Here is an 18380-nt window from a genome sequence, read left to right on the forward strand (position 1 = left end):
TACCCTAACCACTGAGCTAAAAGTTGAGGGAGCTTTTCCTTCCCACCGTGGCCATGTTGTAAGAGCTTGCCTGCAGGGCCTGATTTGGCAGGCAAATTCAGAGCACACTTACTGGATCAGGGCATGCAGGCAAGTTACAGAGGAGCATCTATCTTCTTCTCCCAGTTTGTGGAAGATTCTGGGGCTTAGGCAAGAGATGGAGTCCAGATGCCTACAGGGAGGCAGCAGCGCACATGCCCAGAGGAAGAAACAGGTGGCTAGGGACCTTCTTCTGCAAAATGTTAAGTGCTTAGGGAACTTCTACAGTGGAAGTTTAGAAACCTTCACTGTTAGGCAGGTGGGTTTGTGTATTGCTGAAGTGCACAAACTGGGACTTAGCTTCTTTTGTGCATCTAGAACTAAATTAGTAAATACAAGGGCCAAATCCTGCAAGTCTTTACTCTTGTGATTAATGCAGTGAAGAGTCTAATTAAGTTCAATAGCACTATTCACTTGAGCAAGGATTATTCATCAATTCAATTCACCACTTGTGCAGACAGCCAACATGTGGCCTTTGACCCAAAACAGGGTTTAAATGGTGCCAATGCCTTTTGCTGTCTCTCTTCAGTGGAAGAAATTTCCCCTTTGAGAAAGGGTTAGCACAATCAGGCTCAAGGATAACATATTATTACCAGTAGATGTGTGCTTTTCTTCGTAACAGCCTAATTTACCCTGTTTCTTAAATGCACGACCAGCTAAACTGATAGGTGAAATGTTTGTTCCTTACAGGAAAGTAAGAGGACAGATCAAATCTGAGAGGCCAGATCAAATCTCATGCAGTTTAAACCACTTCGTAGACCATAGTGAACATCCTCAAATCTCATTATGACCTTAGGCCTTGTCTACGCTGCACTTGCGTCGTTAAAACTTTTGTCACTTAGGAGTGTGAAACACCCCCTGAATGACAAAAATTTTAATGACGAAAAGCACCAGTATGGACAGCAATTGTCAGCAAGAGGCGCTCTCCTGCCCACGAAGCTACCATCCTTTATTGGGGGTGGTTTTATTTTGTAGTCAGGAGAGCTCTCTCCTGGCAACAAAGAGCAGCTACACTGAGTGTCTTACAACAGCCAGGCTGTTGTAAGGTACACAGTGTAGTCATAGCCTTAAGTGATAGATGTTAGCAAGTAGAAGAACTAGATGTATTCTCTGAACAGATGCTATTGTTACAAGCTAGGTGAAATGTTGTTATGAGTTAAGTTAAAGCCTTGTTCAAATTGATGTGTGAATGCACCCCTCATTTAAGATGGTTAAAAGAGACAGTTAAGGGGCCACACCTAAAACAAGGCCTAACTGGGTCTGCTCAGAGACTAGTGCCATGTGGATACAGGGAGTTTCCCCAACGGGGTAGGGAGAGCAGGGGTGTGTGGGTGCGGAATTCATGAAGAATCTGATAACAGATTGTGACGTTACACTCCATATGCTTTATAAAAATAGGTTTATAAGTGTGAATATGATGTAACTGTAATATGCTTTATGCAAAAGGTCTCTTGTAAGGCATCATTACAAAGTGTAGAATCTACTGAGTGTGTTCATCCTATTTGTATGAATGTATCATTCTTGTATCTGAAACTAGAAATATGAAGTATTACTCTGAAGTCCTGCTGTAATTATGCAAAGTGTGGGCCATTATGGTGGCTTGGAATCTTGATAGCTCCCATTAACTAGGACAATTGGTTGTGAATGGCTCTGTTTACCTGCAAAACTTCCTGGGTACGTGCTGGCCAGCCTTGGAAGAATGGAGACTAGGGGTCTCACAGGACATGTGACCATCTTACATGATACTGGAATCCATCTTAAACCTAGTGCTTTTCCACTTAGAAGGAGGGGTGGGAACCGAGAGAGAGACAAAGGATTCCTGCCTTGTGCCAAAGCTATAAAAGGGGGTGGAACAGAAAAGAGGGGTCCTAGTCATGTGGAATCATCTGCTTTTCATCCAAGATGCTGGCTGGAACTAACAAGGTCTGTACCAGGGGAAAGGATTGGGCCCAGACTAGGAAGAAGTCTAGTCTGTGAAAGAAGCCTATTGGAACACCTAAGGATGAGATTTACCTGTATTCAGTTTCTTAATGTATTAGGCTTAGACTTGCGTGTTTTGTTTTATTTTGCTTGGTAACTTACTTTATTCTGTCTGTTATTACTGGAAACCACTTAAATCCTGCTTTTTATACTTAATAAAATCACTTTTGCTTATTAATTGACCCAGAGTAAGTAACTGACACCTGGGGAGCAAACAGCTGTGCATATCTCTCTATCAGTGTTATTGAGGGTGGACAGTTTATGAGTTTACCCTGTATAAGCTTTATACAGAGTAAAACAGATTTATTTGGGGTTTGGATCCTATTGGGAACTGGGTGTCTGGATGCTTGAGGTAGGTGACCCGCTGAGCAGTTTTTGGTTAAAGTCTGCAGCTTTGGGGGTGTGGTTCAGACCCTGGGTCTGTGTTGCAGCAGACTAGCGTGTCTGGCTCAACAAGGCAGGGTTCTGGAGTCCCAAGCTGGCAGGGAAAACGGTCTCAGAGGTAATCTCAGCACATCCAGTGACAGTCCCAAGGGGGTCTCTGTGACCCAACCCATCACATAGATAAGAATGAAAAGGGAGGCAAAAGCAGAAAAGGCAGCCAATAGCCTGTGAGCACAGCGTGACTGCTAGAGAGCATGCCTCAGAGTCTGCTGGTTAAAGAGGCTTGAGCTTGTAAACTAAGAAACTGCTCCTTTTGGTTTTGGTTCCTCTTTCATTTGGAGAAGATGGACTTTGTCCACTCCTTGTGGATAAACAAGATTGCATCATTGAATACCAGACTCCATCAATTTCTGCTTCCAATTGGCAAAATCCCAGATCCCCAAACTTAGACTGGCCACTAGGATCAAGAAGAGGCAACACTATGATTGTCCTTCTGTCACTGGGCCAGACCCTTCTTGTTCCTCAGCAGGAAGACGCATTCTTGAATAAAGTTTACAGTCATTTTAGCCATCACTACTATGCATATACATGAGAGAGAGGGGCTTAAATAAAACAGGCTTCTGTTCACATAAGAGTAGAAAGGAAAAGAAAAATGTAAAAGAAGTGAGGTATGAAGGCTTAGCCATCAACATAGAGCATGCATATCTGTACATATACGAACAAGATTTGGTGCCATAATAATTCAGCTTTACAGTTCTTGCACCTGAAATGATTATGACAGGACACCACTTTAAAATATGTAGCCTCTATTCTAATGCGTGAATAAGTAATGTAAGATTTTAATACTTCACAGAAAAGTGAGAGTCACTACAGGAGAACCCACTAAAATATAGTAATTGTAGAATAAAGTTTTATTAGAACAAGTCACTCACCATTAGGGGCACTGCTTTGTGACACATCTTGGGATTAGCTCTTGAGCAGTTTGATGCCCCCTCCTTTGGTTTCTCACTCCTGGGTGTGTGTCTCTCTGGACTTGGTTGCTCCCTCTTCATGGTTTAGTTCTCCAGCCAGGTCACTATGAAACCCCAGAATGGAAAAACTAAAGTTAGTCCTGAGAAACTAAGTCAGGCAGTCTTCTGAACTACAGCACAGTCTGTGCCACTTTCCCAGTGGTCAGTAGGGAAACCCAGGCCCACTCACTACTCTAAGTTCCAGCACAGGGACCCTATGCCCTAACAATAGTCTATCAAACATCAGACCCTGTTGCTGTTTCCTCCCTATCTCCTGGCCCACCTCTGGGTTACCACTGGAACTTCCTCTGCTCCTTGTGGCTACTTCACCCCTCTCAGGTTCTTGCCACAGTCAGTATCTGAGGCAGGATCATAGGGCCTATTCACCCCCTAGACTTCCTCCTTATACACAGCCACTTCACTAGGGAGTGACTGTAAAGTTCTTCCCAGTAGCCCCTTCCTGCTGTCACCTTGTTGGCTTTATACTCAGTCTGGCTCTGCCCAGCTAGGCTTCCTCAATTAGCCTTTATCAGGTCTTGGCTCTCCTCCAGGTGCAACCTGACACAGGGTTAACTGACCCTTCTTACCCCTGGCCTTGTGTGGGATAGACACCCCATCACAAAGTCCTGGGGTGTATTATTATTATTCATTATTTCTAGTATGGGGCCAGGACTTCACCCCTTCTCTTTGTATGCATAAGGCAGAGGAAAAGAAAGTGGACACTCACACCAACTGTCCCAAGTGCACTATCATATCTACATAACCTGCTGCTCTCTGTCTGCTGAGCTGCTACTACTCATTCACATTCCAACAAATGCTAACATGATACATGAAGAAGAGAACTAGATATTTGTTGAAGTGACTGTATATTTTCAGACCCACTCCCTTCCTTCTTCTCCTGCCAACTATTGCAGCCAGCACCTCCCTTCCTGACTCTAAATGAAAACGCTTTGACAGCCATGTCTAGCTGGATGTGCAACAAAAATTCCTGGGGATGCAAATCTTTTCTTTGGCTGTGCTCTACAAATCTAAAGAGGTCTTACAGTTGTTATTCCTCATTGTTGACCTCATTCAAGCAACAATCTATCCTCTCTCATACTTTGTCTCCAGCCGATACACCAGTGCTGATTCTCTTTTGCAAACAGTAATCTGCGATATCACATCACAAATTATCTTCTCCACGAGGTAACTTTAGCTAAGCATGTGAGCCTTGCCTTGTGAAACTAGAGGACTTGCTCTTATGATCTTTACTCAGATGAGTAGTCCTTACTATGGGACTATTCACTTGCGTAAATATGATTCACGTGAGTAGCAACTGCAAGATTAGACCCTAAAAATCAGATTTTTCAGGTGTGCAGCAGCTACAACTTGGGTCAGATTTTCAAAAGTGCTCTGCACCACCAGCTCCTATTTCAATCCCTACAGCCAAGGACTTCTTAAAATGTGGCCACCTACTTCGGTGCCTAACTGGGATCTGAGCCCTTTTGAAAAGCTAGTCCCAATTGCAGGTGCTAAATTGTGTGAAAATCTGGCCCAATATCTGCATGTGTTCGCACATTCCAGGCCAAATCCTGTTTGCCTTACACAAGCAAGAAGCCCCATTAAAATCAAAGGGGATGGTTCTTGATGTGCATATCCTGTCCTTTTTTTGATCAACCATCTCTTGGCAGATACACGTAGCAGAGTACCGGAAAACCCCACAAGTTTTAGATGTTCATGATAAAAGACAATGCCCATGTTTTGGCCCCTGGCTATTTTTCATGTTTATGTCAGTAAAGTGCAACACACCAGTTGATGTACAACACCCATGTGCTGCATTATGGCTCTAGGTTGCCTTGGCAACCCATGGAAAGGGTTTTGAAGAGCCAGAGAGACCCATGCTAATGAAAACAAGCATTCAGGGAGCCTCTTCTCCAGGTGGGTGAGAAGAGGCTCCCTGCAGAGTTCCCTCACCCAGACTGCTTTCAAATAGACAGTTGTTTTGTTTTATTTTTTTCACTCCCCTCTGCTCCTTTCCACAGTAAAATGCAACTCCTGATTAAAAGTTCTGAGACAACTCTTTGAAGCCTCAGATTAATAGGTTTCTTTATGAATCCAAATTAGATGGTCAACATATTTTCCTTCAAAAAAAAAGTACTATTATGGAAATGTTTGTTGTTGTTGTTGCCATCTTTTACATGTTTAATCTCCCACATGTGCATCTGTGCCAGATGGTGCTGTGAGTAACAGTGAAGATAATCTTTGAACGCTGTCTTGCATTAGGTTGAACTTAACCCCCAGGCTGCTGTAGATGCATGCTGCTGCCTCTCCCACTGCTCCCATTTGGCCACCAAACTGGATCATGGCAGCAGTCTAACAGTGTAGCCTTTGTAATCCTGGGCCCTCTTAACAGGCCTGATCCCCCATGTGCTCTGCACATAGAATTCCCATTGAATTCCAGGAGGATTCTATGCACAGAGCTCTTGTAACAGTGATTCTAGGTTGTTGAATTCCATGAGTCCTGCCCAAGCAGCACTGGGAGCTCAGTTTACCCCCTCCTGCCATTGCACATGTACAGGGGCACCCCCATGTGAGATGTGGGTATTGTTTCTTTATAATGGTAGCATGAAGTGAGATAAGAGGAACTGGGAAAGATTCTTGGCAAAAGCTCTAACACACACAGAGGGAAGCTTTAGAGGTAATGCTATCTGTCTTATTTAAGTTCCTTTTTCAGTGCAGTACTGCCAACCCCAATCGCTAAAAAATTATAAATCAGGTTGCCAGAATGATGAGATTATCTTGATCATCATGAGATTTTTAAAAATAATAATGTATCGGGGGGTGGGGGTTGTTTTTATGTGTCTGCTGGTTTTTAAGTCTTTCGGAGGGAGCTTCCCACTCCCAAAGTGTACATGAGTATTTCAGGGTCAAAATTTAACCTGAAACGCCCTTGCAAAAATATGGAATGCTCAGAAGGGGACACCCCTTGCCCTCTCCTAATCTCTGGAGTGGGGGAGTTGCCATTTTATCCCTTTCTATTCCCCTCACTTAGCATTATCCTCTTTCCTTCCCCATCCCATTTCCCTCCCCAGCCCATTCGATCTTCTTTCAAGTCATATTCCCACTCCACACTCCTATACAGACTCTCGTCCTCCTCTCCTTGATGTATCCTGTGGCATTTGTTTGGTTTGTTTTTGTCTCCTTCCTCTGATGTGTCAGATGTGGCCATGGCTGGAGATGGGACACTGGATAGGGTGGTGCTCTGAGATGGCACTGAGAATTCCCTTTCTCAGGTGCTTGGCTGGTGTGTCTCGCTCCCATGCTCAGGGTCTGATTGCCATATTTGGAGTTGGGAAGGAATTTCCTCCTGGAATTTTTTCACCTTTCTCTGGGGTATGGGGGTCACTTGCTAGCATCAGCTGGCCATATCCCATCTAATCAGTGGCCTGCCATTGCAGGATCCTCAGCCATTGGTGCATCTCAACCCCTCCTGTTCTCTGCCCCACCCCAGCGCACCCATGGCACACAATTGTTGAGTCTACTGCAGGCTGAAATACTTTGGTCCAATTCTGATTGCTGGGCTTGGTATGGGAGTTGGTTAGTGTCAGTGGCCTGTAATATACAGGATGTCAGACTGGATGATATGCTGGTCCATTCTGGCCTTCATCTCTGTGACTGGCTCTTTCCCTTTACAAAATTCTATCCCTCACATTTTCACTCTGCTCCTCCCCCTGTCCCCAAAAAGGCTTTGAGCACCCCAAATTCCTGTGCATACTGCTCAGTCTCTCTCTAGCCCTCCCAGAATCTCTCTTGAACCCCACATTCCTCTGCATGATTCTCAATTTCTCCCTGCACCCACACTTCCCCTTGCACCCTACATTCTATGGTCTCTTCATAGTTTCCTGGCCAGTCCAGCTCACTAACCACAGACCCTGGGGGAGGGGAATCTTCCCTGAATCTGCCTGGCTTCAGTCTCATTGAAATCAGTAGGAGGTAGCAGTTGTCATTACTAGGGGCAGTCTCACCTCCACGTGCAAAGCCTGTAGGGAAATGATAACCATTTTGGCTGAGTGCAGTTTGGCTTCAGCCCCATTGAAAGTAGTGGGAGATGGTTGCCATTTTGAATTAGGAAAATGTCACAGGTTTTGAAGACTGGAACCTGAGATCACGCGAAGCTTTAAAAAATATTGAAACCCAACTCAAATCTTGCCAGGCTCCTGGCCAAATCAGGAGAGTTGGTAGTGCTGCTGGCTACGAGAACAGAAAATAGCTTTTTCTGGGATTCTTTACCCATAAGTGACACTGTGCCAGAAACTAGCTTGTGTTGAACCAGCATCAATGAGAGGAAAAGAAATTGCTCAAATTTAATGCTCCACCAGCCTTTCAGTTTGATAATACCTACATGGAAGGAATGCTTCCCCTGGTCCTAAACCACAGTGAAGCTTATCGCACAGAGCAGTGAAGGACCGGTCCACTTGTTAATCTACACAAGCAGGAGTGAAACTGAAAATGTTTATAAATCATTTGCCTTTGCGGAAGAAGGAGATAAGAACAACTATGACAACATTCCTAAAACATTTGTTGAGGGTTTCATTCCAAACTGGAATGTAATACGTGAATGGGCTTTACCAAAGTGTGAAGAGGCCTGGAGAAAACACTGAAGCCTTGATAAGGACCTCTATGGAAAAAAAAAAAGCACGATGGCCTAAATTTCATTAAATGACCAGTGATTTTGGGGTGCCCAAGACACCTTTTGAGGGCCCTAGTTTTCGAAGGGCAGGTGCTCACCCCTTTCTGAAAGTTAGGCTCCTTTAAGGTGCCACAAGAGCCACCCAAAAACTGAGGCTCGTAAAATCACTCATTATGTTTGGAAATTTAGGTCCCTGTGACTTGAGTGTCCGTAAGGAAGAGCACATAAGACATAGTTTTGTAGCTGGGATTTTAAACAAGTAGCTTTCTGAAAACTTTTACAATGAATGCCTGAGGTGACCGTGAAGCAGGCTGTGCAATTAATATGGTAGGCTGTCCAAGCTGCCCAGCAAGAAAGTAGTTAAAGCATGGTGGTGCAAGTAGCAGCCAAGGAATAAGCAGCATATTATTCAGTAAAATTTTAAGATCTTACTATTAGCAAGTAATTATTATTGTACCCTTTCATAATTCCTGCGTAACAGGCATAACCCTTGCAGCCAGAGGCATGTATATGCTGGATCAGCCTTCTGGTTTACATTGCTCCAAGCAAATACAGAGCCCTTCCCTGCCAGGGTGGTGAGTTGCCTCTCACCCTGGTCCTGTTGTTGGAGGTTGGACCATCCTGTGATTTGGCAAGTCAGTGCATTGCTTGTGTTCAAGGACACCTCTGCATCTCTACTACGCTGAGCAGGCATATTTCTGGGGGTTAAATGAACACCCAAGATTTGTGATTACTCATTTGGGTATGGCAAAGACATCTAATCTCACCCATAATGCATTTCAGTGCAGAAACATTTAACACTTATATTACAGAATTTAAAGCACTTGATCTGTTCCTTGTGGTTTCTAAAGTCTGCAATACTATCCTGCCAATGAAAACAAAGACTGGGCCATGCAAAGAAACAGCTAGTTCAGCAAAAACTGGAGCTTCATATATCTGCAATGGAGAAGAGGAAAAACATCCTCTACCCACAGAAATGCTGCTCTATTTTGCTCCTGAAACTGGCAATTTAGAATTAAAGGCATGTGAATTACACCAGAAGCATGGGAAGAATTTGCTTTATGTTGAAACTGCTAAAAGTACAAGATTTTGTTGCAACCATTATAATACTGCATGCAGTTCTGGTTGCCCCATCTCAAAAAAGATATATTAGAAATGGAAAAGGTACAGAGAAGGGCAACAAAATGATGAGGGGTATGGAATAGCTACCTCTTCACATAACAAACGAACCATGGGTCACCAAATGAAATTAACAGGCATGAGGTTTAAAACAAACAGAAAGAAGTACTTCTTCACACAATGCACAATTAATCTGTGGAACTCGTTGCCAAGGGATGTTACGAAGGCCAAAACTGTAACTGGGTTCAAAGAAGAATTAGATAAATTCATGGAGGATATGTCCATCAATGGCTATTAGCCAAGATGGTCAGGGATACAACCCAACAGAGAGTCCCTCAGCTTCTGACTGCCAGATGCTGGGACTGGATGATAGGGGATGCATCACTTGATAGATTGACCTGTTCTGTTCATTCCCTCTGAAGCACCTGGCACTGGCCACAGTCAGAAGACAGGATACTGGACTAGATGGACCTTTAGTCTGACTCAGTACAACTGCGTTTATGTTCTTAATTCTGTTTTAACTGAAGCAACATCCCTTGGTCACCTTGGTCCATCCAGTCATGAAGGGTAATCTGACTTTCTAGTAGCACATTAGCTTTAACTACAGTATTCAACATTACAGCACATAAACCATTCTGTATCATAAAGCAGCTGTTCTAATGCATTATTACTCATGGCCATTATTCTAGACCATATCCCTCTGACTTATATGCTAATAAAGATACAATTAAATTAATTCCTAGCTTCAAACACAGACATACTATCTCCTTCACTGATCCCTTAAAAAAGAACCTAGCTCTCCTACAGCACTTTTTATCAGTAGATCTCAAATCACTTTACAACGAAGGTCAGTATCCCCATCACCATTTTACAGATGGGGAAACTGAGGCACAGAGCAGCAAGGTCACCCAGCAGGTGGGAACACAATCCAGGTCTCTCGAGTCTCAGTCCAGTGCTCTAGGCAACACTGTCTCCACACATGCACACACCGCTGGAATTGCTGTTGAAGGACTATGAACTTTCCCACTTATACAGGAATCACCTTCACTGGAAATGGAACCCTAGGTGTAAACTTCATGATGCACAAAGAAATAGCTAAGCAACTTGTATCATCATTAATAGGTATCATGTGGCTATATTCACATTTATTGCACTTCATCAACCTCCTGCACTCGTGCTCATTTGCATAATTTTAATCCTGGGAGTTTTGCTGTCAAAAGACTGGATCAGAGCCACTGAATCTATTGCAAAGTGTAAGTCATCACTAAAGGCTTTCCACTGGAGAGGGTGTATGCGCGTGCATGTGTGTATACTGAGCACAGGGCTAGGAGCTAGGTACCCCAAGTTCTTTTCCCATATTTGCCAGTGATTTGCCTTAATACATTGTGCTTATAGTATACACAACAGCACTTTAAAAACATTATTTAGCTATCTCTCACAAACCTATATATGTTAGGTACTGCCTCTTCATTCCTTATGGCAACTTGGTCTCCCGGGACACAAGGAGGGAGCAGTTCCTGTGCTTAGGAAGTATTGGGACTGCAACTGCGCACAGCCACTGCATGAGGCAGATTGGGTGAAAAGAAGGGATGCTTCCTCTGTTTCTTCTCTCCTGCAGCAGCCAGACATAGACTTGTCCTAAATTTTCAGGGGTAACAATGTTGTCAACCCAAAGGGTTCAAAAATCATGTGTCAGGCCCCCAAAGTCATGAGATTTCTTTTTTTAAGGCTCATTTTAAAGCCAAACAATAATTTGCCTCCTGGACTTTGAGCCTTTATAAGTCACATTTACAAGCTTTTTTCTGCAATCATATGATCTAGAAGCTTAATTTTCTTTCGAAATGAAAGCTGAAATTCTTACATAATCCTCCTTTATTTTTTGGAAGTAGTTGTACTGTTGAACATGTAGGTTACCCAAGCATGAATCATTTCCAAAGTACAGACAGGAGCTATTTTGTGCATATAAAGATTTCATACAAAACTATGATTAAACATGTTGTGACAGGTTCGGTCACAGAGACCCCTTTGGGACTGTCACCTGACATACTGAAATTACCTCTGAGTCCGTTTTTCCTGCCAGCTTGGGACTCCAGAACCTGCCTTGTTGAGCCAGACACACTAGCCTGCTGTAACACAGACCCAGGTCTGGTCCACGCCCCCAAAGCTGCAGACTTTAACCAAAAACTGCTCAGCAGCACCCAGACACCCGGCTTCCAGTGGGATCCAAACCCCAAATAAATCTGTTTTACTCTATATAAAGCTTATACAGGGTAAACTCACAAATTGTCCACCCTCTATAACACTGATAGAGAGATATGCACAGCTGTTTGCTCTCCCAGGTATTAATCACTTACTCTGGGTTAATTAATAAACAAAAGTGATTTATTAAGTATAAAAAGTAGGATTTAAGTGGTTTCAAGTAATAGACAGAACAAAGTAAGTTACCAAGCAAAATAAAACAAAACATGCAAGTCTAAGCCTAATACATTAAGAAACTTTACAGGTAAATCTCACCCTCAGAGAAGTTCCAATAAGCTTCTTTCACAGACTAGACTTCTTCCTAGTCTGGGCCCAATGCTTTTCCCTGGTACAATTCTTGTTAGTTCCAGCTCAGGTGGCAACTAGGGGATTTCTCATAATTGGCAGCCCCCTTTGTTCTGTTCCACCCCCTTTTATAGCTTTGGCACAAAGCGAGACTCTTTTGTCTCTCTGGGTTCCCACTCCTCCTTCTAAATAGAAAAGCACCAGGTTTAAGATGGATTCCTGTACCCTGTGAAATGATCACATGTCCTGTGAGACTTCATTCTTCCAGGGCTGGCCTGCATGTACCCAGGGAAGTTTGCAAGTAAATAGAGCTATTTACAGCCAATTACTGTTGTCAATGGGAGCCATCAAGCTTCCAAACCACCATTAATGGCCCACACTTTGCATAATTACAATAGGTCTTCAGACTTATACTTCATATTTCTAGCTTCAGATACAAGAATGATACATACATACAAATAGGATGAACACACTCAGTAGATTATAAGCTTTGTAGTGATACCTTACAAGAGACCTAAATTTGCATAAAGCATATTCCAGTTACATTATATTCATACTCATAAGCATATTTCCATAAAACATATGGAGTGCAATGTCACACATGTTTAATATGATTTCAATACTGATAACGGTTATCTGCCCATTCAGAAGCAGCAGTGATATGTAAAATCCTCCTGCCATTCTGAGAAGCAGCTCCTATAGGTACTGGCCTAGGAGCAAGAAGGAGAGATAAGTGACAAAGTGTTGCCCTCACAACTTTGAACAGGGAGACTATCAGGAGCCTCCAGAAAGGGGAAGAACCCCCAGGACCTGAGAGGTTTCCTAACCTGGAAGCTTGAGACATAGTCAGCCTGTGGGACCGGGCCAGGGAGGAGGAGGTGGACACATGCCATCCATCCTGTGTGCTACATGGGCCACGTAATTAAGGATAGTATCATAATGCATATGCACAAAGGGTCTGAATTAAGGTTGAATTAGGCATCCTTAAATATGGTTTTTCATGTGCTTGACTTTGCAATCTAAACAACAGTCTTTTAATGTTTTTTCATGTGTTATATGTACACACATCCCTTTCTCTCTCACACACACACATATTCAAAAGGGACTAGTGATTTTGGTTGTATCAAAAAGAACTGATGGCCATCAGTTACAAGGAGTGTGCTGAGACCTCTTTCTGTCACCGTGGCCAGTATTGTCTCACTGCTTCCTTATGCTTCCCTGTCAGTCTGTTTCATCCACCAGTTGTCTCGTTTTATACTTAACTTTCGGACAGAGACCATCTTTTGTTTTGTGTTTGCACAGCACCTAGTAAAATGGGATCTTAATCCATGGCTGGGGATCCCAGGCCCAACCACAATACAAATATATAATAATAATAAAAGGGGCAACAGGGATTAAAATTGAAAGCACCTCTGACAACACCGCGGGTCAGATTCACTGGTACACTTTAGCTGCTCTATGGCACCCTGACAATGCAAATCAGCAGTAAACCCTATTTAATTTAAAATTAAGCCAAGTTTATGGGGCAGTGCAAAGCAACAGAGCAAACCAGTGGATGTGGTCCAGAGTTTTCATATTCCTTTAAAAAAGGGAGAGAGGAATAAAGTGGGCCAGGTGTTCAAAGAAAGAAGTGAGATCCACACCTAAAAGCCTTCATAGTAAAAAGTGCAACCGGCAGTACCACCCAAAGCACAATGGAGGAATGGTCAGATGGTGGCTGGTGCTGGACTGCAGATATCCATTAGACTGAGACTTGAGGATTAACCAGGATCTGAACAAATTCATGTGTCAGCAGAAAATAAAGCAGAAGGACAGTCTGGCTTCATTCCACCTTCTGGGGAACGCTTCAGCTTGCTCAGAGAGTGTATGAATGCTGATATTTCCCTTGCTAAAATGCTGTGTGATATGTCATGGTTGTCTGTAAGCCAATTACACATGATAGCTCGTACAGTGGTATGAAAAGCTTAATATTAGTGCAAAGTATCTTAAATTAAAATATAAGTAATAATAATGTGGGGTTTACATGATTGTTAATAACTGTGGGCCAAACTCTAAAGTTGCTATTCTAAGCTATATTGCCCCATCTGAGGGCAGGGAATGTTATTCTCATTATTCTTGAGGCTTCACTTGCGGAGTTTCCTATGAAACATCACTTCGCTTACTTGTGGGGCTCACGAGGAGGGAGGGTCCCAGAACCCAGGCTCCAGACTGAGCCTGAATGTCTGCATTGCAATTTTATAGCCATGGAGCCCGAGTTAGCTGACATGGGCTAGCCGCAGGTGTGTTATTGCAGCATATACATACCCTTGATATCAGGGGAGTTGCCCCAGCTAGGAAGGGCTGGGAGTAGATTACCAAAGGAGGGAAGCCCTGAGACACTAGGTGAGTTTGGGGCTTTGTACAGTTTAAGGCTCATAGGAAGATTTTTGTGTTTAATTTTGATCTTTAAGTTAACAAACCAGACCCTAAGGAGGGCTGTGGTTATTAGACTTATAAAAGTCTCTCTCTTTTAGTTTATTGAGGAATCATGGGAAACGGAGACAGGGGCTGCTTGCAAGGCAGCTCTGAGTCCACACACTGTTGTTCTAGCTAGTCACATGACCTTGTTCTAACTCTCTGATAGCTATTTAGTTCACTACTAAGTGTGTGGTTAGCCACTGTTAACATGCGGCTCAGATGCACCTCAGAATTGGGGCTAATGTCTGGTAGTACTTAATGCGAAAGAAATACTGGTTACTGTATATATAGCAGCGTGAAATATATTCCTCTTATTAATTTCTGATCACTAGGCTATAGGGAAATTATTGTAGCGCTCAGAAGAGTCAGAAAATAATTCAAAAGGTTACTTCCAAAACTAAGACATGGAATTTATGAGAACTGGCTAAAAAGGAAAACTGGTTTGAACAGATGAGGGAGAGAGAGAGAGATTGTCTTAAAAGGATATTAACTAAAGTATATAGCAATCCTAATAACTAATTTCTGCCTAAGTTACTATTTTCATTCCATCATAGATAAGCATTAGTGGAAATAAAGCAAAAAGAAATCCAGGACAGTGTCAAGAAGCACTTTCTTACACAAGCTGTACCTGAAGTGTGAAATGACCTAAGAGTCAAAGCTACCGAAGACAAAAACCTTAATGTAATTAAAAAAACACTTAGATACTATGCCAGGAGAAATGATGAATGAACTTGGGCACAAAATGCCATTGATCGATCCCCTCAGCCAGCCCACCACAATATGTATTTATGCTGTTATCATAACTCTAGATGTAACCACTCTAAGCTCTACCACAAAAGGAAGGGAGGTGGAACTGACTCTTATAGACTGCAGCTTCCCATTACATTCAAAATGATAAAATCCATATACTGAGATCTGGGTCATTCATTTCTCATCCCTAATAGACATGGTGAGACTGTCTTGCATGACATACCCATACAAGGAGGTAAAGTAAAGTATGAAATGACCCTTTCACTCTTGCATGGGCTACCTGGAACTTAGAAGTGTCCACTATTCTCTCCCACCCTGTGTGTGCCCCAAAACCAATGGGCAGGGTGGGGCAGGAAATCCACCTCCCCAAGACACACTAGGAGTGTCCACATGGGAAGTTAGTTCACTTTAAATTCACACCTAGCTCATTGCGCACTAACTTCCTCATGTAGATGTCAAAGCATCACATCCCTAACTGACATTAGTATACTGGTAAAAGTTTCAAGCATGTACCAGGGTTAGCACCCTTTTGATGAGCATCACCTGAGCCTTGAGTTTGTAATGAAATCTGCAGCCATGTAAACTTGACGTAGTTTCGGGTCCTGTTGCAACACTTTCACACAGCCCTAACAGCCCCTTTTAAAATGGGAAAACAGATTAGAGGGAAAGAATACATTTTTATTGTACCAAATACAGGCTAAAGTTGACCAGAGAGTTGGTACTTTACTGGGAAGTTTCTTACCTCAAGACATTGTGACTGAGGTACATAACTGAGCGTTATTCCTTATGCCTGCACTGTAAGAATATTAACAGCACTGAACTACACTCCCGAAGTCTTGTCCCAGCATAGGGACACCAGTGCTTGGTGTAAAAGATAGAATCTCTGGAGGAAGTCTCTTCCTGGGTTGTTCCAAAGTCCTGGTCAGAAATCTGGAGAGGATATCCCTGGGATATTATAATAGATTTGGACAACAGTGTACTTCCTGTGCTCTGAACTAAACATTTAACAGAGACCTCTTAAATAAGTACTTAGTAAGGGTGACACAGGCTCACTCACCAATTATCTATCTAAGGGTATGTCTACACTCAAACCACTACAGTAGCATAGCTGCAGCGCTGCAGATGTGTCACTGTGGCACTTCAGTGTAGACACTACTTAAGCCAACAGGAAAGGTTCAGGAGTGGCAGAAACTCCCTTTAAGTGGGGGGCCACCCGGCACCTGAACTGTGGCCCTACCCCTGTTCTGGCTCTTCCCCCAAGGCTCCATCCCCATGCTACCCCTTCCCCCCTGAGACCCCGCCCCCACACCGCCCCTTCCCCCCAAGACCCCGCCCCCACACCGCCCCTTCCCCTGAGCCCCCACTCCCACGCTGTCTCTTCTCCTCAAGACCCCACCCTTAAGGGCTGAGCGACTAGGAGGGGGAGCAGGCTGAGAGGAGCAAGCAGGGGGCAGGGTCCCAAAAAGGATGAGTGCTCAGGAGGATTCTCCAAAAGAGAAGCATCTGGAATCATGAATTATTTATTTTTATTTGTATTGTGGTAGCACCTAAAGGCCCCAGTCAGGGATCTGGCCCCCACTGTGCTAGGCATTGAACAAACATGTCAAAAAGTTTGTCTCTGTATCAAAGAGCTTAATATAGACTTGATTGGTGAACAGCAAGTTAAATACTAAACTGTATGTAATATAAAAAGTTAAGTGCCCCCTTAAAATGCACTTCTTCTAGGTACCCTACAGACTTTATTTCCTCCTTCAAAGACGCCTTAACAAAATAAAAATCAATTTTTTTATTCAAACCCAAATCATGAAACTAAACATACTAAAATTCATCACACAATCACTTTGCTGTGTGTTGCAGCCCATTCCCATACCTTCATCATCACATTATCTGTTATTGCCCCCAAAATGCCAGGTGGCAGCTGGACCCCTGTGCCATTCCCTTCAGGAAGAAAAAGTGACAACTCACTTTTATTTCCCATCCTATTACTCCCCAAATGAAAGACAGTAAACATGCCCCTATTTCAATATTCTCTAATAGTATACAAATAATTACCCAGTAACTTCTTGGTATGCAGAAAGGCCATATTAGTTTTTAATAATACCTAGCCTACTGGCCACATCAGATCTAATTGTTCTAAAGAATGTGATGCAGCTCCTTACTGGAGGTAAATAAAAAGAACTTTAATCCCAAACTGCAGTAAATAGAGCACTGGACTGGCACTCAGGAATCCTGGGCTCTATTCTAGGCTCTGCCACAGGCTTGCTGGGTGACCTTGGGCAATTCACTTCACCGCTCTGTGCCTCAGTTTCTCCACCTGTAAAATGGGGATAATGATACTAACTCCCTTTATAAAGCACTTTGAGCTCTATGGATGAAAAGCGCTATATAAGAGCTATGTATTACTTATTCTATTAGCATTGTATTTATGCTTGCCTCTGCAGCAGGGTCTGTTGATCAGGTGTTTACCAAACAGTGCCAATTGCACTGGTGAGGTCTGTGATGTGGACTATATCCACAAGGAACTGTTCTGGGACCACCAGTGCATTTCATATATTGTATGGCTCCAGACACCTGTCAGATGATAAATATATTTGGTTACTAGCATCTTGGGGTGGATTTAAGCTGATAAGATTTCAGGTGAAAGACTTTTTAAAAATTATTTTGCTAGTAACATAAGGGTTAAGTATCAAGGATCATTCAACAGTAGTTTAGTCAAAGACTGGGGGAGGTGCATGGCTTTGCTCACATGAGCAGTTTCATTGGCCCAGCCCTATTCCCTATGAAGTTACTGGACCTGATTTTGCAACCCTTACTCCAGCGAGTAGTTCTTAACCACATTAGTAGTCTTTACTCAGTAAGCAGATGCACTGATTTCAATTGAACTCCTGTCCAAAGGAAGGAATACTCTTGTGAGTAAGCGTTGCTGGATCAGTCCAATGGGAGTTCCATTGACTGTAGAGAGACTAAAAGAAGCAAAATTGATCCTAAAACGTTGCAAGAGACCCAACAAATCAGTTCTGAATATACGGCTAAGTCACACTGGCTAAAAGGTTTTGCTCTGACTGTCTTTTTTTTTTTTTTAAGTTTTTAGCCAAGATTAAAAAGCGTGGACAAGACTAAACTGTGTAAATGGATTTAAAAGTGCCTTGAGGGAAAACAACCCTAATTGCTAAAAGGCTAAGAAAGGTCTCCATAGCTTATGTATTTTGTCTGTTTATTTACTCTTTGTGTAAGAGTTCAAACATTAACTATCAGGATTAAATGATTTTAATTGCAGAGGCTATCTACAGAAGCAGTTTCTCATGAGAAATATTTCACAGTAGGCACTTGTTAATTGTTCTATCTTATCTTACGCAATAAGTTGCCATTGTAAGAGATCAAATAGTTCA

General features: G+C 42.9%; 1 long non-coding RNA gene across 1 annotated transcript in view; it reads right to left on the bottom strand.

The window, feature by feature from the left end:
* Nucleotides 1-18380, bottom strand: part of LOC141982931 (uncharacterized) — a 256946-nt gene that overhangs the window by 110275 nt on the left and 128291 nt on the right. The window contains exon 3 of the long non-coding RNA XR_012638250.1: nt 3375-3517. This is a non-coding gene — a long non-coding RNA (uncharacterized LOC141982931). The remainder of the gene's footprint in view (nt 1-3374; nt 3518-18380) is intronic.

This window comes from Natator depressus, chromosome 2 (assembly GCF_965152275.1).
Source record: "Natator depressus isolate rNatDep1 chromosome 2, rNatDep2.hap1, whole genome shotgun sequence".
Lineage (NCBI taxonomy): Eukaryota > Metazoa > Chordata > Testudines > Cheloniidae > Natator > Natator depressus.